This window comes from Thermobia domestica, chromosome 14 (genome assembly GCF_964235325.1).
Source record: "Thermobia domestica chromosome 14, izTheDome1.hap1.1, whole genome shotgun sequence".
Lineage (NCBI taxonomy): Eukaryota > Metazoa > Arthropoda > Insecta > Zygentoma > Lepismatidae > Thermobia > Thermobia domestica.
Genome location: NC_137467.1, coordinates 149,131,922 through 149,156,889, shown reverse-complemented (window position 1 = coordinate 149,156,889; position 24,968 = coordinate 149,131,922). Strand labels below are relative to the sequence as shown.

The following is a 24,968-nucleotide window of genomic DNA, read 5'->3' as shown; positions in this document are numbered from 1 at the left end:
TATAATTGGAGTGTATTACGTAATGATATGCATATCTGTAAACGTTGATAAATATTCTTAAATAATCACTTTATCACTTTATAATTTTTATAGCCTAAAATGAACCATGTAACACTAAAAGAGTCTTTCTCTTCTCTTTTTAGTTTAACATCTCATGATTATGTCCTTTCAGCTAAGGGAGACGATGATTAACGCAAGTGAATGATGATAGAAAAAATTGTGGAATGAGAAGGTGGGAGGAAACGGGAGTACACCGCAAAAATTAACGGACACAATGTTGTCAACCACAAACTTTTTTGGCCGGGAATCGAACTAGGAACCCTACGCACTAGAGATAAGCGCTCTAGGACCGAGCCACCTTGACTTAAGAGCCTGCCTTACTAAAAATAATACAAAATTTACCATTTACCAGAATAACAATTCCTCTAAAATCTAAGTTAAAGCAGCGACTAGAAGAACGAACTCAACTGCATTTGGTTATGTATCATGTTGTTTTGGTTTGCTGTGAACTACTTTTTAAATAATAGTTGTAATTTGGTTTGTAATAAACAAAATAGTTATAACATACAGTTATTAAAATTAAATAATAATGCTATTTAAAAAGTAGTTCACAGCAAACCAAAACAATATGATACGTAATCAAATGCAGTTGAGTTCGTTCTTCTAGTCGCTGCCTTAACTTAGATTTTAGGGGTATTGTTATTCTGGCAACACTGTAATATCTATGGATGGCAACACTGAAAATTCTTCAGGTTCACGCTTTCTGTTGTGGAATAACATTATCTATGATTGTGGTAAGTTGCAGTTTATTATCTCCTTTTACTTATGAATAAACAAGCAACAGCAAAATCGTAAATTTTTAATAAATTACAAAAATAGACTCTTAATACTAAAATATTGTTCGAGATCTAAGACTTCGGTGAATTATTGTTACCTACAAGACTCGAGAAATTTCTCATCTCATCTCATTTTTGAAACGAGATTTCCCGTCTCGTCTCGATTTTTTTTAAAGGTACTTCTCTTCTCGACTTTCGTATCCTTTTCACTCTAGGCGAACACCAGAAATTCTTTGGGTGATTCATTCATTTGTACTTGCATCCTTCATCAACAGCAAGACTATATAAAACGAAAATTACAGTTTATAGTGAAATCTGATCCATTCTAGTACGATCTCAACCAGTGATACCAAGGCGTGGCACAGGAGAAATACACCTTTGGTATAGAAAACGAAGTTGAATCCAAAATGAGTATCATTTTTGGTGCAAACAATAACGACTTCAGATTTTTTTCTTTCTGATTACGACCTTGTACTTCTGTACATGAATCTTCTGAATTTAACAACTGAAAAACCGAGAGCAAAAAGAAGGCTAATACTTCTTATCTACTCTACCTACATTTCTTAGTAAATAGGGCGAAAATCATTCTGCCCTTCGCTGAAGCATGAAAGATAAAGCTACAAGCTTGAAACATTCAAAGGTATTCCCTCAAGGTTTCTAAACCAGACACACAGAGGCAAGAGTAAACGTTCAAACGTCATATACATTCTTCTCTACTTCCAGAGGCTATTTACGTAACTACAAGATATAGCATATGTGACTTGGTTAGTTCTTAATTTAGATTTTATGTGCTGTTTTTTTGTCGGGGTACTCCCGTTTCCTCCCACACTCTCATTTCACTGATTCTTCTGTCATCATTTACTTCCCTTAGCCTAGGACATAATCGTGGGATGTTAAACTGAAGGATATTGGATTGGATTTTAACGCCCCTTTCACCAGGGAGGCTATATGAGGCGCGGACCTACAGTTTAAAGTTGAATCTGAACCACCGTAATGCGTTCATATTTCAGGGGTCTCTCGGAGAGAATCGTGTCCGCCTTCTTCTACTGAACCAGCAGGTAGGGCAGCATACTTGGAGAAACTGTCTTCTTTACTTATATCTAAGCAGTGCTGCATAATCAAATTGACATATACTATAATCGTACACTATATATTAGAGATGCAAAAAAGCCGGCTTTTTTGAATCGATGGTTTTTTTCACATAAAAAGCCGGCTTTTTTGGGAAAAAAACGAGAATTTTGGAAATTTTGGCTTTTTTCAACTTCATGATTTTTCTATCTAAATAGCTTTCTCATAGTATATTCTATAGTTAGATAAGAATTCCATGACCTGAATGTGATATTTCGCTCTGAAATTCACCATCAAGATGGATGGAGCACATGTTTTACGAATTAAAGTTAACATGAAGAATATAGTACTTGAGGGTAATTTTAGAGGCTATTTAACTTTATTTTAACTTTTGAGTTATCGATATCTTTTTCTTCTCTAGTTTGTCATCCGTGTTTCATTTCTAAGAGCTTTTAGTACTCTAGCTTCTAGCGCAAAAGTTAAACTTGCCCGTTTTTCTATTTATCCGTCAAAGCATACGTTTTTCAATACATCCGTCAAACCGTACTTCCACATTTCTGTTATACTGTAGCTGTGAAGTGATTTAGCAATAATTTTCCCTACACAACCTTGAATACCAATTTATACAAATAATCAGTAGCGGATTTAGAAAAGTACTTTAGGAGGGTTTTTTCTGATTGTTTCGTTTCCTAAAAAGTCCTAATTTTATTTGGGAAGTGCTTGAAGTTTATGAGTACAGGCATAACTAATATTTCGTTTCGTTTATATGTTTAGCAATAATCTTCCGGATACAACTTTAAAAATCATTTTATACTGAGAATCAGTGGCGGATTTAGAAAAGTATTTTGGGAAGGGTTTCTTACTAATGTTTAGTTCTTTTAAACATTCGTAATTTTTATTTGACGGCAGCTTAAAGTTTATGAGTAAAGGCATAAATAATAGATATTTCGTTTGTTGCAGACATTCCGTAACTTTGGGGAACGGGCTTCAGTCCGAAAGACCGCCCCCCTAACCTTCGCAAAACCGTCACTGCTGGTAATTAGTAATAATAACGATTAAAAAACAATAAAAAAGGAAGTCGCCCAACTCACAGTACACGCACTATTTCTACATTCACAGATGGAATGAAGAAAAGCTTTGTCAGAATGGTCGAATGCTGGTTGAATCCCGGACTTCCCGATAGAAGCGCAAAAGCTAATCACTCAGTCATGTTTGTTGTGCAGTTATATTTAGCTTAACTTAAATATATTCCGTAGTCTTTTTTTGGGGAAGGGGGGGGGGAGTTCCGTAATGATATGTTGAATCCCTCTTGTTAAAAATTCAGAAAACTTGAGGATTGGGTAAACTGTGATGGTGGTTCTATAAAACTTAACTGTAGAATTTCAAGAATATACAGAACCAAAAGCTCTAGATGTGCAGCCTTTAAGTGTATCATATAAATCTAAGTATTTCTCTTATGTTTTATTTTAATTTTATTTTGTTTCAAAAAGAGGGTATGGAATATTTTGAAGTAAAAATACTACATACTATTTTGCTAGTTATTTGTGTATTCTTTAAAAAGAAGTGTTTACTTTTAGGGTTGGCTGGTTTACACCAACTTTTTTTTTAATAACTGGTTTAAACCACAAAAATAAAAAGAATGAAAAATGCGAATCGTGTGAACTTCATGGTGACGTTTCCAGATATCAAACCACCTGCAATAGTTTTATTTCCCTTTTACCTTTTAATCAAGGTGTCCCATGTTCAATTCTCGGTCGAACCACAAACCTTCTTTCATGCGTAACCCAAGTAGCGGTTCGGATGTCAGTTTAAGCGAAAGTCTCCTTGATAACCTCGGTATTTCGTAAGGATGTTAAACCTAAATATACGAAACAAACCAAATTGTATATTTCTGCATGCCTAAATGCGTGTTGTTTTATAAAGAAGCCAATATTGCTTAAATATATTGATAGAAATTGGCAAAATTTATCGATTGCCTACGTAGCTTCCAACATTAGCTTGGATTGGACTTTCAATGATATCTACGTACCGGTACTAAATTTGTAATTTAATACCTCAGTTTTAGCGTACTGATTATGGTACGTTGACCTTTAAATTTTACATGCAAAGCAATAACATGATTTTCCCGTTATTGTCTTACATTTCAAGTAATGACGGGATTTTCCCAATGTCTAGGGCGGGAGATTCTCAACTTAAGAAATTTACTGACCGCACTTCTTTAAGCTTATGGGAGTTCTTCCAGCATAACCCCGTTGTTGCATAATAACATCATGGCGAAACAAACTTATTTCTGTGAATATGTAATATAAAAACATAAAGCAAAAAATCTAAGTCAAAAAAGCCTGGTTTAAACCAAAAAAGCCTGGTTTAAACATCCCCCAAAAAACGGGTTTTTGGCATTTTCAAAAACAACCACGGTTCTTGCCATCTCTGCTTACTTTTGTATATAGGAGGTTAAAAAATTCTTATTATATACATTGGTTAATCCTGTGGAATTCACAATGTAAATATGTTGAAGAAAAATTGTTTGAAATATTTTTTCGAAATTCATAGTTTATTTTCGATGTTTTATATTATTATCAGCATCAACCACTAATTAAATGATTTTTTGTGTTATAGAGAAGCGATACAAAGTCTGTTTTATCAATTTAAAGCAGTATTTTGAAAAAAGCCCAAAATTTCCCAAGCAAAAAAGCAAAGCAGAAAAAACCGAGTTTTTTTCCAAAAAAGCCGGTTTTTTTCCGAGCCCTTGCATCTCTACTATATATAGGCCTAAATGATCAGGGGTAAAAGTGAATCTGAAAATTTGGGGAGACGGTAGGTAGCGGACGCCTTACATATTTTTGCGAGGTGGAGGCGGCGTCACCCCGCGTTCCCCCACACTTTTACCCCTGTAAATGATACATTTTCTTTCATATTTAGTTAAAGAATACTATTTCTTAGTTTTAAAATGCATGTAAATGTGTGAAGTAGGTTAATGGTTCATATATATGCAAGTTCTGGAAATGAGAATACGGATAATTTTCAACCCATACGGGGTACTTCGAAGAGGGCAAACAATCGATCAATGATTAATATAGCTATTATAAAGAATGAAGTAGAAAGATCACCCCTATTTGGGAAACTAATAAATTCAAAATCGAAGAACATGCGATAATTGATTTTTTTTTTAAGTTTTTGGAAAATATATTAAATTAACGTGCTTTGAACAGAACATCACTAAAGTGATACCCTCCATTATTAATACAAGGCACGAAGGTGATATGAAATGCGTTGCTACCCGCTATTCTTGCCTCAACGAAGAATGCACGACATTTTTCCGATTACGCCATGGTGTTGCTACGGAAGTTTGACAACCTGGAGCATCAAAGATATCAATTTGAAGAAGGTATAGCTTCGGGAGGGGCGTGTGAAGAGATCTAGGGAGCGTGTTGTCCAACAGTGGTGTACCAACCTTTCTCAGTGAGTCCTATAGATGGTGTGGTCGAAAAAATACTTTTTGTTGTTGTTGTTGTTGAATGGCGAAACACTGGTATTACCTGACCAGCGAACGAGTGCGGGCGGCCAGTTTTGGAACTAAATTGCAAGCAGCAGTGTTTCTAGCAGGATTACTTGTAATCAATCTATCACAGTTCTTTTTTTTTTTTTTTCCTGTTCGTAATAAACCACTTCACGCATATGCTCAAGTCAGGGGCAGACCCAGGGCGGTCGATCGGGGCGATTGCCCCCCACAATAGGATACTTTTCTATTTTAAAAATAAAATCTAAGAATTTTCACCTTTGTATTATAAATAAAACCTAAAATAGGTAGGCCTTACTTTTTTTTCTTGTTTTACGTTGCAGAAGTCAAATAATAAATTGCAAGAATTTACTTACATTGGCGTTCTTGCTCAAAAAAATGTCCACCTTCGAAATCGCAGGTGGCCATTTCTGTTCTAGGAATTGCAGACAATAGCTACTTCTCCTTTTCTAAAGTTGTTTTACTTTTATTTGCAATACACTCTTACCTTGATTTGACTTCGAACGACCACCCCCCAAACATTCAGCCTGTATCCGCCCTTGGCTCAAGTTAAGACAAGTAGTTTCAAAAGTTATTGAAGTTATTTGCAGAACATCTTAAGTAACAAGCAAAAAACATCAACAACAAAAAATATAACTCCATGTTAACTTGCGAACAAACTAACGAGAGCAGCGTTTTACAGGTTGCTCCTGTTTTATAATGACATCGAATAAAACGTAGTCAATTTTTATACAATTTTTTTAATACACGGTAAAAGCTCAATGAATTGTCAATTGTGCGTGTTGTTCTTAAATTGGTAGTTTCCATTCATTTATTACTATTCACAATACATCTGCATTATTGCAGGAATGGTTCACTACAATCACATAACTTACGGCGTTCTTTTTTAAGCGGAAAGAGATTAGGCTATGTATAACATCTAAACTGCAACTTTTAAAATCCGTTGGAAACACTGCAGAGTGTTCCTTTGTCTCACAGCGCTTGCCAAGAAACTGATGTAAACACAACAGCAGCGCCATCCTCCCAAAACTGCATTGCTATCCTGGTCAGGTAATAGCAGCGCAAGATACGCTTCACATCAGGTTGGTGCCTTGTATCAATAATGGAAACTCAATTTTGTTGATGTTTTGTTCAAAACACATTAGTTTAAAACATCATTCAGTGTACTTTCCAGAAATAAACGATTACCGATGTTCAATGATTTTGAATTTATTAGCTTCTCAAATAGAGTACATGTTCAGTATAGGCATTGCTTGTACCTCTATGAACAAAAGCTCGCCTTTGGCCCCACAAAATCACAGTAGTCAAGTACCAGAGAACGAGATTCGTCATGGCTCTGCAAATATATGGTGTTAGAAACTATAAAATTAAATCTACTCGAAATTTACATAATAGTAGTGCTTTGTGTAAAAGGAGCAAACATCGCCTCCAATGGTTATCCAGATCAAATTTGTAGAATGATTTGTTCCAGTCTTGCTTTCTTGCTATCTTTAAGATCTTTAATGCATTTACTTGATTAAGCTAATACTTTCATAAAAACTAAATAAAAATTAAAAGAATGATTGGTTTGTAGTATAATTGTTTTCTCAGAATGTAGAATACATGAAGCTATGGTTTAACATGGGATCCGAGCTACGTGTGCACTTACTGGAAATCGAAACTATATCTCGAGCTCAGAAGGGGTGCGAGTGTCTTCATATAGCTACGTGCAACGTCTTTTGTCCTAAAGATTAATGACACTGTTTGCAAAGAAATAGAACGAATTCGAAGTAAAATATACAGGGTGTTTGAAAGCAACACCGACAACGTTTGGTGGGTGATTCCTGACACCAAGATGAGACGAAAAGTACCGGCATAGACTAACCTGCGTGCACAAATGCTCCCTTTCGAAGTTATAGGCTGCCGGAAACGTGAAAAAAAAAATGAACTTTAAAGATCCATAGCTCCAATACTATGGGACCTACCGTAGTCGGGTCAAGACTTCACATAGGAACTAGTATGTGCCCTATCCAAATATCTATATTTCAGAATCCTGCGGTACTTCCGCAATATTTTTTTTGAGATAGTTAGTGAGTACTTCAAATTATATGCACGTACCCAAACCCCCTCTATAAAAATTATTGCGTGAGTACCTTAGGATTCTGAAACATTGATTTTTAGATAGAACACATATTAGTTCCTAAGTGAAGTCTTGATCCGACTGTGGTAAGTCCCATAGTTTTGAAGCTACGGACCTTTAAAGTTTATTTTTTCATGTTTTCGGCAGCCTATAAGTCCGAAAGGAAGCATTTGTGCACCCAGGTTGGTCTATACTTCTTGTCTTACCTTGGTGTCAGGAATCACCTCCCAAACATTGTCGGTGTTATTTTGAAACACCTGTATGTAACACTAATATGACACTGAGTTTGTCCATTAAAAAAGTAGTTTTTTTCATTAATTTTAGCCAAGTTTTATTATAAGTATATAGGCTACTGCACTTAGTTAAAGTTTAATAGATTTGTTTCTTGCATTTGCTCTTGATTTTTGTTCTTAATACCAGTTTTTTTTATTTTATTTTATTTTATTTTATTTTTAAGTTTACTAAATCCGAACTCGAACTTATAATCTATAACTTAGGAACCAAAGATATCACAGCAAAATATTTCGATGCACACTAAATCGAAAAACATTTTCAGGTTATCTTTGAACGAGATCGGATTAGCTGTGTAGATCGCGTACGATATGCAGCCCTACTCTAAATTCAAACCTGAAATTGAATGGACCACAACTCGGAAATCAAGAGTGTTCATGCAAATATATTTCAAATGCATATTAAATAAGTGAAGCTTTACCTCCGTGCGACTTTTGTTGGGTTATGTACATTTCGCATGACATATACTGTCCTTGTAATAATTTTTCTTTTTCTGTTTAAAGAAAGATCAAATGAAGGACGATAATGGACTAGTTATGTCATCATCTCATAGATATGTTAAAAATAACGGACGAATTCTGTTATCATCTGATAGATATATTAAAATAATAAACTAATTGTGTCATCTTGTTTATTATATACGTTGTAAATAATGGATTAAAAATGTCATCATCTCAGGTATATTGAAAAAAATGAATGAATTATGTCATCACCTAAGGTACGTTGAAAATAATGCATTAATTTTATCATCTAATAGATAGGTCTACCTTGAAACTAATGGATTATTTAGGTCATTACTTATAGACATCTTGAAAATAATGGATTAATCAGATCATCGTCTGATAAGTAAGTTAAAATAATGGATTATTATGTCATTAGCTAATAAGATACGTTGAAAATAGTGGATTAATAATTTCATCATCTAATAGATACGTTGACAATAATGCATTACTTATGTCATCACCTAATGGGTACGTTAAAAATATTGAATTGTCATCTAATAGATATCTTGAAAATAACGGATTATCATGTCATCATCTGATACTTGTATTGGATTTATAGCTGTATCATATCATATTATTTTATACACAATATCATTTGTTTTATTATTATCAACAAAAGAAAATAGTTAAGATTAATATTAAAAACTGAGCGTTTTTACTGCAATTCATTCCCAATCATTATTAACTCTTACCCTTGAGCATACATAATCATAAATATAGATTATTACCAGTGCACGAACATTTAAGGAAAGTATTATCATGTCATAATCTAACAGATATGTTGAAAATAATGGATTATAGTGTCATTATCTAATATATATGTTGATACTAATGGATTTATCATGTCATCATCTGATGAATACTTTAAAAATATTGGATTAATCATATAATCTAATATAAACGTTGAAAATAATGGATGAATCATGCCATCATTGGTGAAATTATAAACATTATTTTCCTTGTTTCAGAATCCTTGTTGATGTACATTCGATCTCACTGGAGTTATGTAAACGCTCAGCATGTTACAACTCCATGTTATTGGCAGCATAGATATCTATGTGGAGCATATTTAGACAACATTTCATGGATCTATGCCTAAGAAGTTTGGAGATCTCCAGAACGAAGAAATCAAGCTTTTTTCATTTGGGGGGGTCACTTCTCTTAAAATTCCGTCTTGTGTATGGCCTAGGATGTTTTGAAAATTAAAAAAAAAAAAAAAGAATAAAATAAGAATTATAGGAATGATTCAAAAATGGATCAAAAGATTGCGATCTTGGCCAAGAATTAGTTTTTGGATCAGCGGCCACAAAATTTTTGAACGGCCCTAAATCGAGTTTTCGTATTTTCTACGGAATAAGCACATCATACTAAGTTAAGAGGCTTCATCACGGCGAAATTAAAATACCGCTAATTTTACAGTAATTATGTGATATCTTCAAATAGATAAAAGATAATCAAAATGTGGAAAAAGAGCGCCCTAGACAATATCATTTTACATGAGATACCGTTATCACGACTCACTTATCTGCTTTCAGTTTCGAACGAGTTTGAAAATCGACATTTGTTTTCGCGTTTCTAAACGGCTGAAAACGGAAAACCACTAGGAGACTTGCGATAACGTTACCTCACGCAAAATAAAATTGTCTAGGGTGCTCTTGTTTCACATTTCGATTATCTTTTATCTATTTGAAGATATCACATAATTACTGTAAAATTAGCGGTATTTTAATTTCGCCGGGATGAGGCCTCTTAAGTGATACTTTGGGTTTGGCTGCATTGTATATAATTCTCCAACTACCAGGCGCCAGTATTGCCACTCTTTGTACAATTATACCCAATTCAGCACCATTTAACAAATACTTGTCACATTTTCAAAAGTGTCAGTAAGACTTTTCCTACATTTCACGTTATTCATACTGTGTGTTGGACTCCTAAAACAATGCTGTTGAACTTTCATTCTGTAACGTTATACAACATAACACTACGGATTTGTGTGGAAATCTCGTAATTCGAACTATGCCGGATCTTTCATATATGGCCATAAATACCGTTTTGGTTTATTAGTCACTTTGAAATATAGGCGCGTTTAGTTTCCTTACAATACATATTAAAGAAGATAACTGTTTTCCCTTTTAATTTGCGGCCTCTGTTATACTTCCTACGTACGAGAAAAGTTTCATCTACTTCCACGCTTATTTGGGATCCTCCTATTTGGATGTTTTTTAAAAAAGTAATTTTTAAAAAGATCCCTTTTTTGATTTGGACTCTTGGAAGGAGGAGGATTGTTCTAGAACTTTACTTCTTTTAGTTTCGTGTTATAGAGCCATATATTACACTGGTATAACATAATAAATTCAGTCCTTTTTGTTTCAATTTGGTATCATTTTTCAGCCTACTCGAGAGCTAGGACTGTGGCAACACTGTAAGGCGTACAAAAAAAGTTTTTGATTCAATGAAATATATTGAATCTTCGATCAGGGACTACAAAATTTTTGAATGGTCGCTCAATCGAGTTTTCGTATTTTATACGGAATAAGCAGATGATACTGAGTTAAATTATAGTTTGAGTTTGGCTACACTGTATGTAGTTCTCCAGATATATGGCGAGCAAGATTTTTTAAAATGAATTATATTGTATCGTTTGATCCAATGAATATTGTGTACCTAGTAGTTTTAGAGATTTGGTGAACAGAAAAAAAAAAACGCTTTTAATTCATCTTTTCCTTATAGGGGTCGCATTCCACAGAAGTCCGTTTTATCTACGAACTAGGTTGAAAGGACAATATTTATAGAAAATTTCAAGGTTGTACATACAATAGTTTCCAAGATTTGGTACTGACGGAATCAAGTAGTGAGTGAAGTAGTAAATAAGCGAATTTGAACGTTTTTAATATATGGCTCTGTCAAAACTAATAGAGACAGTCTATACGACGTGCTTTCTTTCAAAACACCATTTTAAGCGGCTTATTATTATTATTATTATTATTATTATTATTATTATTATTATTATTATTATTATTATTATTATTATTATTATTATTATTATTATTATTATTATTATTATTATTATTATTATTATTATTATTATTATTATTATTATTATTATTTCCTATCCCCTAAAGAATAAAGGAAAAAGAAAAAGAGACTAACGAAAATTTAATTTTGCTAAACATTTGTTTGAATTTTAACGTTCCTTTTTTCAATACCGAGATTACACGAGACATGGACCTAAGTTTTAATAAATGCATCCGAATTACATGTGTTCGCGCTGAGGAATCTAATCCGTCTTTCTCAGAACAAACCCGACAATGCTAACTACTAAACTATGGGCATCCACGTCATGCTGTAAAATGATTTACGTGACCAGTACCTGGAATCAAATCCGAAACATCGAAACATCATTTTCTGGAATTGGTCTAACAAGCCTGTTCTCCATGATAGTGATTTTGGTAGGATTGAAGTTGACCGTCCTTCTGAGCACCGATGCTGTATGAGACGTGAACATACAGCTTAACATAAACTTCGAATGGACATAGTGCGGTGCGTTCAAATTTGAAGCACTTTTTACCGAAAGTCAAACCTAGGGTTGCTAACTCTGGAAAATTAAAAAAAAAAAAAAACGGCACCCCCCTCAAAATTCCCTATGATATAGGTCTCTGAAGTGTCTCTGTTCGTGTCTCTGAAGTGTGAAGTGTCTCTGTTCGTACTCATCAATGGGAAGGAAATGTACTGTAGGAAACAAAAGTGCATTAGGACCTGTACATCGTTAGCACCTTCATATCCTCAGTACATTCACTAATAAGCTTAATAGATACATTGTGCTATAAATGAGAAACTGAAATCGGCATTGATGATTTTATTATTTACCAGTAACTGCTACTTTTTAAAAAATATATATATGGAAAGAGGTGAACAAAATTATATTAATCTTTACGTGACAATTTTGGATTCGGAAAATGAAATTTATTCTAAATTGCTTTGAGAAGTCCTTTTTCACTCTCAATAAATTTATAAAATTTCCTTACAAGTAAATGTCAAATTTTCCCTCAGACAATTCCTGTCATCTCTTTAAAATTATCTAAACAGATGAACAAAATATATTAACCGTTGATAGATGGAGAAAGGTGACATTTTTGGATTTACAGAATGAAAGTTAGTTTTTAAATGTATATTTTGAACTAGGTGAAATTGCTTCGAACTAGATACAAATTTGAAAAGAAAAAAAAAAAAACGGTCATAAAGCTGCTGGTAAGAAGTTTGTACCGGTCACCGGCTTTAATCAAAATAACAGCAATATTTCCAGCCAGGTCGGTGAAAAACCGGCCAGTTTGGCAACCCTATTCAAACCTGAGATTCTGCGAGTCTGCACTGAAGGTGATAACATGATCCAGACAGCCCAATAATAATGATAACTTCCTCGTAACTATATAACTAGCGTAATAGCCTTCGGCGTGATAGACCCAGTTTTGATTTCCGTTGGGATGCCATGTGGTTTGGATCCCATTTTTGAACTGGGGGGCGCGGTGGCTCAGTGGTAGAGCGTTCACCTCTGGTGCTTGGGGTCCCGGGTTCGATCCCAGCCCCCGCCAAGTGAACTTTGGGGTGGACAAACACCGTGCTCGTGGGTTTTCTCGGGGTTCTCCCGTTTCCTCCCACTTTCTTCATTTCACTCATCTCTCATAATCACTGTCTCCTTTAGCCTAACCGGTATAATCGTGGGACGTAAAACTCAAAGATTTCATTTTCATTTTTTCCATTTTTGAACTATAGGTTCGCGTCACAAATACCTTCTGTGCTGAAATGGAAACTAAACTCCAAATCAGTAATCTTCGGTAGCTCAGTGGTAGAATACTTACCTCTTGTGTATGAGGTCCCTGGTTCGATCCCTGACTAAGTAAGTTTGTGGTGGATAACATCGTGTTCGTGAATTTTCTCGAGGTAGTTAAGTTTCCTCCCATATTGTCATTCCACCAATCCTTCCATCATTATTCAGTTGCTTTGATATCGTCTCCCTTAGCCTAAAGAACGTAATCGTGGGACGTTAAACTCAAAGATTAGGAACGGGCACGAGCGAGTTAGAGCGAGTTTTCATTGAAGCTCGACTCGACTCGAAACAGACATCTTTGAGCTCGACTCGAGAACTCGACTCCAAAAATTTCCTGCAACTTGACTAGAATTTGACTCGAGCCAAAACGAGCCAAATGGAGCCAAATGCTGTGTGTAGTTTCAAGTACTTTCTTCAAGTGTTCTACATAGACAATATAATTATTATCAATGATACTATATTATTATTATTATTATTATTATTATTATTATTATTATTATTATTATTATTATTATTATTATTATTATTATTATTATTATTATTATTATAACACCGTGTATAAACATAAAAGATAGGTGGTTTGTATTTGGTCGAGACGAGGCGAGATGCGTGCAGTGTCTCACCTCGTGAGCAACACTAAAAATATAGTACATTACTGCTTACAATTCTCATAGCTTTCGCTTTACAGTCTAATCAGACAATTTTTTCAAAACGAGTAAAAACGAGCGAGCCATTTTTCAAACTCGACTCGACTCGAAATTCGACCTCAAAACAGGGACTCGGCTCGGAACTCGACTCGAGAAAATTACATTTGACTTGACTCGAATTCGCTTTGAGTTTCGAGTCGAGTTGAATTTTAGCTCGACTCGTGCCCATCCCTATGAAAGATTTCATTTCATTTTTCCAAATCAATAAAGGAATCACTCAATGATAATAACAATACGAGGAAGAAGAAAAAGTGAAGTTTATCCCCTTCGGAACATACCATAAAAATTCAATGGATGATATGCAGGTAAAGACACCAAACTTTCATGACCTCAGCATCCATGCCAATGATATAGGCAGCACCGTTCTCCGCTTATTTCATACACTGCCTCATATGAAAGACGATGAATTTACCACTGAGCCACAATGGAAGGAGGAAAATGAAAACTGAGTTTTACGTCCCACAGATATGCCGTGTAGACTAAAAGAGACGGTGATGATAAGAAATGAATGAAATGGTGAAATGAAGAAAAGTGCGAAGAAACGGGAGAACCCCGGAAAGAAAAACCAGACACATCGTGTTTTTCCACCAGAAAGTGCACTTGGCGCCAGCTGGGATCGAACCAGGGACAACACATACCAGAGGTGAGCGCTCTACCACTGAGAAACCGCGGCTCCACAAGGGAAGGAACGTATAACGCGAAAAACTTTCCGGCTCCAACCGGGATTGAATCTGAACCTCCCAATTTACGGGTAGTTGCTTTTGCTTTACCGTCTTCACTATCTCGGCTGTAATATAATAATAATAATAATAATAATAATAATAATAATAATAATAATAATAATAATAATAATAATAATAATAATAGGCATAATAGTAATAAATTCTGTTAAAGATAGTAAAGGGGATAACGCTTAGAAGTTTCAATTTCATCCGGTAGACGTCAACCGCTTGAGAATGTTTGCTGCCATGTTTCTGTTCGGCATATAACTCTAGCATTCTACAATTGTATACTTCTGTTTCAATAGTACAAAACGGGATATGGACAGACATAGTTTAAGTCACCATTGCCGGTGAAGATGTTAACGGCTGGACTTCAATAACGAACTCAGTCTAGAAAATGCAGCTGTAGCTATCTATTGTAAAAAGCAAAATTCCAAATTTACTTTAGCTCAAAAGTTATAGTTTGGAGTAACGAACGAAAGTACTAATATTATAATTTGCACTTACACGATTTTAATAAATAAATACATCGTAGTAAACAGTAAAAAGCATCAATCGCTACAAGTTTCAGTTTCGCCCAATAGATGTCAACTGTTGGAGAAAGCTTCATGCCATCTGTCGGCGATATCTATAACTTTCACTACCTTTGTTACAATAGTAGAAATGGGATATGCATGTCTACCATTAAAGTCACCGTTAATCCCGAAGATATTAAGGGTTTGACTTCATTAACAAGCTCGGCCATGATATTAGCCGAACTCTAGCTATCTTTTGAAAAAAATCGGCCTAATTTTGAAAAGTGCTTTTGTTCAACGATTATCCTGTGGAGTAACACACGGGCGTAAGTCACCGTTACTCCTTATTCGGTATTAACGGATTGTCACCGTTAATAAACTCGGTAAAAATAATTGCTCTAATAACTATTGCAAAGAAAAAAAGAAAAGAGAATTTAAAAAATCCTCTCGTTTATACTAACGGTTTAAGTGTAAGTCGCCGTTACTCGTTAAGATGATAACGGATTGATTACATTAACGAACTTGGCCGAGAATAAATGGTTAATGACCTCTTCCTTTACCTGAGATGGTCACGATCGTTCCCCTTGGGGAACATGTATGGATCGGATCCCACGTTAAGCTGTAAATATACACATGTTTAATTGGAGAGAAGCAAAAAGCCCTTATAGGTGTTTAAAATTGTGCTCTGTGTAGTAGGACTTTCGTAGAATTTCGAGATGAAATGAAATTTCTAATTTTACGCCTCTCCACTATGCCCTTCAGGCTTAACGAGACGCATGATTAATCAAAATGCAGAATTGTGGAATAATTGGCGGAATGAGAATGTGGAAGAAAAGGGAGAATCCTGAGAAAAAGCTAGGGACACGATGTTGTCTACTGCAAACTCGATCTAGAGTTGAACCAGGAACCCTTCGCACCAGAGGTGAGCGCTTTACCAGTGAAACACCATGACTAAGAATTTCGAAGCGTTAAACGGTAAATTTACTCTCTTGAGTTGAGTTGATTTTAGTTTAGCGTCTCGTTCAGCAGCGAGACTATATGAGACGTAGACCTACAGATTAACGTGGAATCCGAACCACATGAGCTCCCGCCGGGAATCGAACCCGAGTCTCCCACGCCAAAGGCACGTACGCTAACCGCTTAGCCACGAGGGCGCTCATTTACTCTCTTGATGAGACTATACCTATGACCTTAGCTCCAGCCATATAGCTTTAATGCTGAAAAAGTAGACCGTAAATCGAATTAAGGACCATGTGCAACGAAGTGAAACTTGCTTACTGAAGATCATATGGGATATGAAATACTGTTTTAAACTTAAAAGAAAAAAATGTATTACAGCTCATAAAGGGCTACTACAACGAATCATTTTTTTTTCCTTTTTGTTAGTTAAGTAATATGTAGTGATTACATTAGCTCCAATTGCACTTTTTATATACCAGAGTTTAGGACCTGAATCGAACTCGAGACTGCAGTTGAGTTCCACTTTAAAGCACTGAAGCTATACATTATGTAATTGGTTCCAGTGACGTACGTAAAGGGGGTGTCTGGGTTTTAACATCCTCTTCAAAAATACCCGTATATTATTATTTTTTTTTAAAAAAAAATAAGCATTTACCGTAAGATATGCATGTAAAAAAAAGCTTGAAACAATATGTACGTGACAGCTTGAACCTCACCCCTTAATGAAATTCTGCCACGCTAGTGATCAGTTTTCACTTTAGCGTATCTTCATAGCTTCCTCTATGTAAAGATATACAACTGAACTTGGGATTCGAACTACCTAGGTATACCATTTATTTCCAACGTACTTCCATTGGAAATAAAAGCTTGCTCAAAGACAGATACGTTAGTAATCAGTAGTTAATTAGGCCACCCAGCACTATTATCTAATTATCATCTTTAAAACAACACCATCTATCAAGAACATCTGAAAGCCAAGAATAAAATTAAGCCGAGAGAAGGAACGCCGAATGCATGAGAAGTTAAATAAACGTTGCTAAGGTACTCACCGCGATGGGGATAGAAGCGGCCGATCCACTGATACTCCGTGAGACTAAGAGCGTAAGTGAATGAGTGATTACGGATGAACCAGCAGACTATATATCCAGTGGCCGACTACACTTGACTTCATGGATCAGCCGCTAGTGGCAGAGAGAATGTGACGTAGGATTCACCCCGTTCTCTGTGAACCTGTCTTATTCATTACATTGGACCATTTTATTATGCTGCGATTGTTCGCTGTGATGATGCGTTCGAATCAGTTTAGAATACTGACAAGAAAAAAAAACGTATGTAGGCTACACAACATCTTGGCCTTTACTTTTTCTAACAGGTAGAGGTAGTTGCTTCACTTCACAAACTGACCGCTTAGTTCAGTAACACTTTCACCTAATTCATTCGGATATTTTCATTAGATGAGTTTGCTTCTGTGAAAATCGTTCTGACAGACTTGTATTAAACTTTGAATTTTTGTTTCAAGGTTACCACCTACGATGTCCACTTATTTCATAATAAAAGAGAACGCGAGATGAAGTTGGAAGTTTTGCCCCTAATCTCACGTGAATGGTCAGTTTCTTATTAAAAATATTTACCTAATAGCATGTCACATTCTCTCTTTAGCCAACAACATTTACAGGAACTGATTACCTTCTTGAGGTAAACTGAACCAAACTGACACTTAACTGCTCCAAGATCGGAGCAAATTTGAGTATTTCATTCTGCTTTAACGAAGCAGTAGGAAGGAAGAAAAAGGAAGGAAGGAAGGAAAACAAGGAAAACAGGCTGGGTAATATTATTAGTAAGAACGTGAAGTGCGGAAGGGAAATAGAATAAGAAAAGTAATGACGAAAGTAAAACTTTCGAGGAGGAAAAGTATATTTAATGGATCCTTGAAAAAGACTTAAAATATTGTGTGTAGAGTACCGTACTCCATGGGGCTGAAACATTGGCAATACACAAATATAATGCCAAAGGAGGTTTAGGAAATGTTCATGTAGAGAAAAAGGGAGAGGATTAGTTAGGTCGTATGGAAAACAAATGAGAAATTGTTAAAAAAATAAGGAAGAAAATTAACAATTTTAAATATAATTAAGAAGAGAAAGAGAATCTGGTTGGGATATTGACTGAGAAGGAATTGTATCATCAGTAACCTACTAGAAGGTATGGTATAGCAGGAAATAAATGGAGGGTGAAAAAAACCAGAGTTGATGGACAGTATTAAAATTCATACGTAAAGGGGTTAGCTAGGTACCAAAAACATACGACGATTTGTCTCGTCCCCCCCCCCCCCAAAAAAAAAACATTTACCAGCACTATCTGCAACACTGCATCATTTACTTAGATAAAACACCCATCTCCTACAAGATAACCTACATAATTTAAAAGTGTATGTCATATAAAGAATAATTCTTCGTTATTAAGCCATATTGTGGTTAAATTATTTGGGTTTTTGACTTTGCTTTTGGTAACATGGGTTCGTTTCTAGATGAGGAGGAGCTAATGTGATTAAATTCCAGATTCCGTTGTAATTTCACGTCTCAATAGAAACAAAGCAAGTTACAATTTGTCGAAACAATTTTATGACTTTATTTGTTTGAAAAAAAAATATTAATTAGGATGTGTCAGACATTTGAATAATGAATTTGTTCAAATTTTTGAATGTGGAAATCATTGTTTTGTTTAAAACGAAATGTTTAAAACAAATGATTAAAACGTGTTTTAAACAATTGATATTATTTAAAACAAATTTTGTATACGTTTTAAATATTTTGATTAAAACACGTGTAATTTTTAAGACTTGTTTTAAACATATTTTTATTTTTATTTTATTTCATTTTTGTTAAAAAAATCTGCCAGAGAAAGAAAATTATCAAAAAGTGCTCCCCATTCAGAAGACTATATTTTTCCCATGTGAATATTTTGGTTTCTCGTGGCTACAACAAGTCAATGTGATTATCTACAATTTATTCCCCGAAGGTTTGACTACTTGTAGAACTTATATTAAATAATAAATAAAATAATTATCATGGAAACAAATTTTTGTGTTGTATTCAGAAAACAAACAAAAGATTATTTGCTAAATTGCGTTCTGAAATTAAAATAATTCAGACATTCGTTGATGCAGTACATGATGGTTCTCAGTCTCCGTACAACTTGGAATCGTTTAACATGAGTTTTACGGGAAGAGTGGTGGCTCAGTGGTAGAGCGTTCACCTCTCGTGCTTGGGGTCCCGGGTTCGATCCCAGTCCCCGCCAAGTGAACTTTGTGGTGGGCAAACACCGTGGGCGTAGGTTTCCTCGGGGATCTCCCGTTTCCTTCCACTTTCTTCATTCCACCATTTTATTCATTACTTATCATCACCGTCTCCTTTAGCCTAACAGGCATAACCGTGGGACATAAAACTCAAAGAATTCATTTCATTTTTCAACTGTTTTCAGTTGTAACACTCAAGCAGACGCGCCTATTTTCTTTTCTTTTTTCTTTCTTTTTCTTTTTTCTTTCGTTTTTTTTTTTTTTTTTTTGCCGTAACCACACGCGGTACGGGGATTCCCTCACTCAAAATAACTGCCCATAGATTTCTACTTTAAAGGTATTTTATTTAGAAATTTTTACTACAGTATAACCTAAGTATCTCTTAAACACACCAAGAAAGTTTCATAATTCTTTTTGTGCGAGTGCCAAAAGAATCTTTTGCAAATATATTGAAATTGCAAAATAAATAAATAAATAAAATAATAATAATATAAAACTTTTAAAACGTAAGCACACGCAGTGACAGGGATTGCCCGTACTATAGAAATTGATTATCTTTGTAATCTGTAATATTGTTTTCCAAAAACTGTTTTTACTCTTACTTGAAACTACGTGTACAAAAGTAGATTATACTAAACGAAAACATACGGAACATTTCAATGTAAACACATTTTAAAAACGAATATATTTGTAGGTTCATCCACATCACTACACATGAAATCCGCATCACCTTCATGATCTGACATAGGAAACAATGGTTGTTGTGGTTCAGCTTTCCTCACTTTCAACTTCATCCTCTCTTATTTAGCTAAACTGTTCTAAAACCCGTCTCTGCTCTTCCAGGCCCGTATCCAAGGTGGGTCTAGGGGGGCTGCCCCTAAATTTTTACTGGCTCCCTAAGTGTGATGAACCTTGTGTATGAAAAGGTCAACATCATTCACATTGTCGTATGTACAAGTGTTCCTGAATGGCGGCCATCTTTGTTGTCGGTGGAGTGCCAATTTTGGTATTTGCAAGCGTTTACGAAAACTCCAGTTCCTGCGGATGTACGAATCAGACGAACGGCAAACAAAAAGGTATGTTTAGAGAAGAGACTGAAGGATACGAAGAATATAAACTTTTGCGTCTAAATAAATATGCAGGGTTGCAAACCAATACATGAAATCACCATAAAACTAGAAAAAATTATACTTTTAAACGGGCTGTATTTTGGAATGACATATAGTGGGGGTTTTATAGGTTTTGTGCTGAATACCATTTCATGTAAAGAGTCTGTAGAAATATGCACAGCTACGATACTACTGACACCGTAGAGTTATGGGGCTCCGAAAGTTAAAGTTTAGATTTTGATGCCATTTTTGGAGCGTAATATCTCAGGAGGGCAAAGTGCTAAAAATTGCTACTTGTGCCACAAAGTAATTCTATATGTGAATAAACTATTGCGAAAAGAAAATCATGACTGATGGAGAAAAGGGCGAGGGCATGGTAAAAACGCGAAGAAAGCACCTGCGTCACAATGGTCGTAGCCTGGAAAAATTTAAATGTTTGGATATGTTTCATGCTAGATCTCAAAAGCTATGCATTGTGCAGCAATTAGGCTCGATTTTGTTTGTGTTCAGTTCTTGCGAGTGGCGTCTGTTCCATCTTTCTAGCTCCATGATCATTGCCACGTCTATGTGGTAAGTGGGTTAGCCTTCTTTGCACTCACGACACCCATCGTCAAACTGGACCGCGGTATTAATGCACTTAATGTATCAGCAAAGTGATATTGAAATCCAATCCATCATCATCATCATCATAGGTATTCTGCCTTTATTGGCAGGTCACTTGCTGCAGCTGAGAAGCTTCCATGCTCCACGGTCCTCCCCTAACCTTTTCGTCTTCGAGTATGATCTTTCTGTTTTAATATCATCCATTAATTGTAGTTTCCTTCGCCCCCTCCCTCTCTTTCCCGCCACCATACCCTCTAGGACGTCCCTCATGATACAATCTCTTCTTAGGCAATGTTCCAACCAGTTTCTCTTCCTCTTGCTAATAATATCTAAAAGTGTTCTTTTCTCACCCACCATTTCTAACACTCTCTCATTCGTTTTCCGCTCGACCCAACTAATTCTTTCCATTCTTCTCCACACCCACATTTCGAAGGCTTCCAGTCGATTTTCGTCACCTTTACGTAATGTCCACGTTTCCGCCCCATACAATACAACACTCCACACGAAGCATTTTATGAGTCTTTTTCTCAACTCTTTGTTCAAGGTTCCACAAAACAGACTTTTCTTTCTTTTAAAGGCTTCTTTCGCCATTCCTATCCTTGCTTTTATTTCACGTTCGCATTTCATGTCATTACTAAGAACACTACCCAGGCATCGAAAACTATTCACTTGTTCTATTTTCTCCCCCCCTACTTTTATATTTGACACAGACCCCTTCGTTCCAATCACCATGGCTTTTGTCTTTCTAACATTTATCTTCATCCCATATTCCTCAAAGCCCTTTCTCATTTTTTCTAACATTTTATTGATTTTCTTTTCAGATTCCGCAACAAGCGCCATATCGTCTGCAAATCTTATACATCTAATCATTCTACCTCCTAACGAAATGCCATCATCATCATGTAGGCTCTTTTTCACTATTTCTTCTAGATAGACATTAAATAGTGTTGCCGAGATCCAATCCAAGTAACGGAAATTGATATATTCACAAAGTTGCGTTACATCTATCCTAACTAAATATAAAACTACATGAATGACATAAAATAAAAGGGTACTTCCGGTTGACGTGGAAAGGCGAAATTTAGTATGATTGTAGTTTTCAAGTACTAACTCACAGAAAAATTGCCAAAAGTTAATATTTTTAATTTTTAGGGGGTCTAAAGAGAGGATGAAGAAATTCTCTATGGACCCTTGTTGGACCTATAATCTCATATTTTAGGTACTTGGAATTGGAATAAAAGCTTTAAATTCGGTATGCTTGTATGTTTCCGTTAGCGTTACTTAAGTAAATGACCAGAAATAAAGATTTTCAACCGTAGAGAAGTTTTATGGAGAACTGAAAGGTCCTTCCAATGTTATTTAAATGGGACATCTTCTACACGCAAAATGTTAGGAACTTCCGGTAGGATTAGAATGATGAAATTTGGCATGATTGTAGACTTTCGGGACTAACCCACGGGAAAATTGTCAAAAGTGAATATGTTTTGTTTCTAAGGGATCTCTTGGGGGAATGAAGTAATTCCCATGTTATTTAAATGGGCGTTTTCTTGTGATACAAAATCTTATCTTTTAGATAGTTGAAATACGAAAAGAAACTTGAAATGTTATAGAATTGTAGGTTTTGGAGGTTCGGAGTCGTAGGCCGAGCAAACACGGGGATCTGGGGGGCGGAGTTCTCAGGTAGCCAAAGGCTAGTCTATCTTACATAACGCAACCTTGTGAACATATTGACTTCCGTAACTGGGGTAGAATTTCAATATCACTTTGCTGATACATTAAGTGCATTAATACCGCGGTCCAGTTCGATGATGGGTGTCGTGGGTGCAAAGGAGGCTAACCCACTTACCATATAGTCGTGGCAATGATCACGGAGCTAGAAAGGTGGAACAGACGCCACTCGCATGCTTTTGCACAACTGAACTCAAATAAAAGCGAGCCTAATTGCTGCACAATGCATAGCTTTTGAGATCTAGCATGAAACATATCCAAACATTTAAATTTTTCCGGGTTACGACCATCGTCACGCAGGTGCTTTCTTCGCGTTTTTATCATGTCCTCACTTTTTTCTCCATGTAATATCAGTCATATATATATTTGTTTTGCAATAGTTTATTCACATACAGAATTACTTTGTGGCACAAGTAGCAATTTTTAGCACTTTGCCTTCCTGAGATACTACGCCCCAAAAATGACATCAAAATCACAAACTTTAACTTTCGGACCCCCATAAATCTACGGTGTCAGTAGTATCATAGCTGTGGATATTTCTACAGTCTCTTTACATGCAATAGTATTCAGCACAAAACTTATGAAATCCCCACTCTGTGCCATTCCAAAATACAGCCCGTTTAAAAGTATAATTTTCTCTAGTTTTCTGGTGATTTTATGTATTGGTTTGGAACCCTGCATATTTATTTAGACGCAAAAGTTTATATTCTTCGTATCCCTCAGTCTCTTCTATAAAGATTCGTTTTTGTTTGGTGTTCGTCTGATTCGTACATCCTGAGCAACTGTAGTTTTCGTAAACGCTTGCAAATGCCAAAATTGGCACTCCATCGACAACAAAGATGGCCGCTATTCAGGAACACTTGCACATACGACAATGTGAATGATGTTATTGACCTTCTCATGCACAAGGTTCATCACACTCAAATTTTTATAATTTTCGGAGATGGTCGAGCAACCACCTCTGGGCCACTTCGTATGGATTGACCCAAGATCAATTTTCATCTATGATTTTTTTTTGAAATGAAAATGAAATTTTTCATCTTAACGTTCCACGATTATGCCCATTAGGCTAAGGTAGACGATGATAAAGCAAGTGAATGATGATGAAAGAATTGGTGGAATGAAAATGTGGGAGGAAACCGGAGCTCTCAACGAAAACCCAGGGACACGATGTTGTCCACCACAAATTTACTTTGCCGGAGATCGAACCAGGGACCCCACGCACCAGAGGTAAGCACTCTACCACTCATCCACCTTGTCCCCGCCTATCTCCGTCCCTGATAGAAAGATAATTTATTTTAACACTTTCCTCATACAAGATCAATTTTCATGCGTAAACTCTAATGAATTCTTCTATTCTCTAACATGGGATTTCAACGATGATTTCAAACCAAATTTCTTGAGAGCTACTTTAAATTTCTTGTTAGCGATGAACTCGCAAGGTAATGAGGCGAAATTATACAGAGTGTAACTAAATGTATGGTCAAAAGTGACGAATGAACTCCTCCATTGTTAAGCGGTTAGCGTGAGAGACTCGGGTTCGATTTCCGGCGGGAGCTCATGTGGTTCGGATTCCACGTTAATCAGTAGGTCCACGTCTCATATAGCCTCGCTGCTGAACGGGACGTTAAACCCAAAATCAACTCAACTTAACTCAAAAGTGACGAAGTGATTGCGGACATCCAAATAAGTAAAAATGTTCCGATAAACATGGGTTCGATGCCGCTTCGTTTCCGAAGTACATGGTGTTCAAATGTCAAGTTTCTTCAATGGCTCACTATGGAAAAATAAATGGTGATGTTCAATATTACACAAATAATACCATCAAGTGTAATTATGTCTGTGAAAATGCATTTACACTAATGAAACTAATCATCATTTGAGGTTATTGGGTTGTCAGTGTTGCTAACCTGGTACAAAGTATAGCACTAGAAGTCTTTGTACGAAGTGGGCAACATTGTTATCCAATAGCATTACTTTGTGGCTTTTAACATTTAATTACCTTGTGGCTTCATACGTAAGTTATTCTCATGTGCATTCATTTGTAATGACGCCATAACATTTTCGTGCAAGAGTGGTGATTTTTGAACCGTTGGTTCCTATTGTGCACCGTTACTTAACTTCACACTTGGACGTCTTGTCTTTCGCAAACGAAGCGGAATCTGCCCCA

At 35.8% G+C, this 24,968-nt stretch overlaps 1 protein-coding gene and 1 long non-coding RNA gene across 3 annotated transcripts in view; one reads left to right on the top strand and one right to left on the bottom strand.

Moving 5' to 3' along the window:
* The window catches only part of LOC145670393 (uncharacterized), a 95,986-nt gene extending 86,305 nt beyond the window's left edge, over positions 1 to 9,681 (top strand). Inside the window, exon 3 of one of the 2 annotated variants that reach the window (XR_014128295.1) lies at positions 9,306 to 9,681. This is a non-coding gene — a long non-coding RNA (uncharacterized LOC145670393). Of the gene's footprint in view, positions 1 to 8,099; positions 8,958 to 9,305 lie in introns of those variants that run through there. The other variant, XR_014128296.1, reaches the window with a different exon arrangement.
* The window catches only part of LOC145670391 (LIRP-like), a 103,933-nt gene extending 86,662 nt beyond the window's left edge, over positions 1 to 17,271 (bottom strand). The window contains exon 1 of the mRNA XM_081739015.1: positions 17,116 to 17,271. The gene's annotated coding sequence lies outside the window, so the exon portion shown is untranslated. The remainder of the gene's footprint in view (positions 1 to 17,115) is intronic.
* Between the last annotated feature and the right edge of the window lie 7,697 nt (positions 17,272 to 24,968).